The sequence below is a fragment of the Phytophthora infestans genome, genomic scaffold (genome assembly GCF_000142945.1).
Source record: "Phytophthora infestans T30-4 supercont1.7 genomic scaffold, whole genome shotgun sequence".
Lineage (NCBI taxonomy): Eukaryota > Oomycota > Peronosporomycetes > Peronosporales > Peronosporaceae > Phytophthora > Phytophthora infestans.
In genome coordinates, this window is record NW_003303752.1 from 392,126 (window position 1) to 392,375 (window position 250).

A 250-nucleotide genomic window follows, 5' to 3' on the forward strand; every position below is an offset into this window, starting at 1 on the left:
TTTGCAGTGCAAATGTTAAGTTTCGTGTTGGTCTTGTCGAAGTTGCCGCAGCATATGGAAATCTACCATTCTGAAGAGATAAAGGTGTACAACACCAAAGCGGAGCAGCGAAATCAGAGCACAGGCCAAGTTCCTCTTCATAATGGAAAAAGGCAGTTGCGTACCATTTCGGCGGAGCAACAGAAACGCGTAAATCTTCTTCTTGCTGAGTGGATCGCACGGCACTTTTGGCCGATGAAGATTGTGGAAG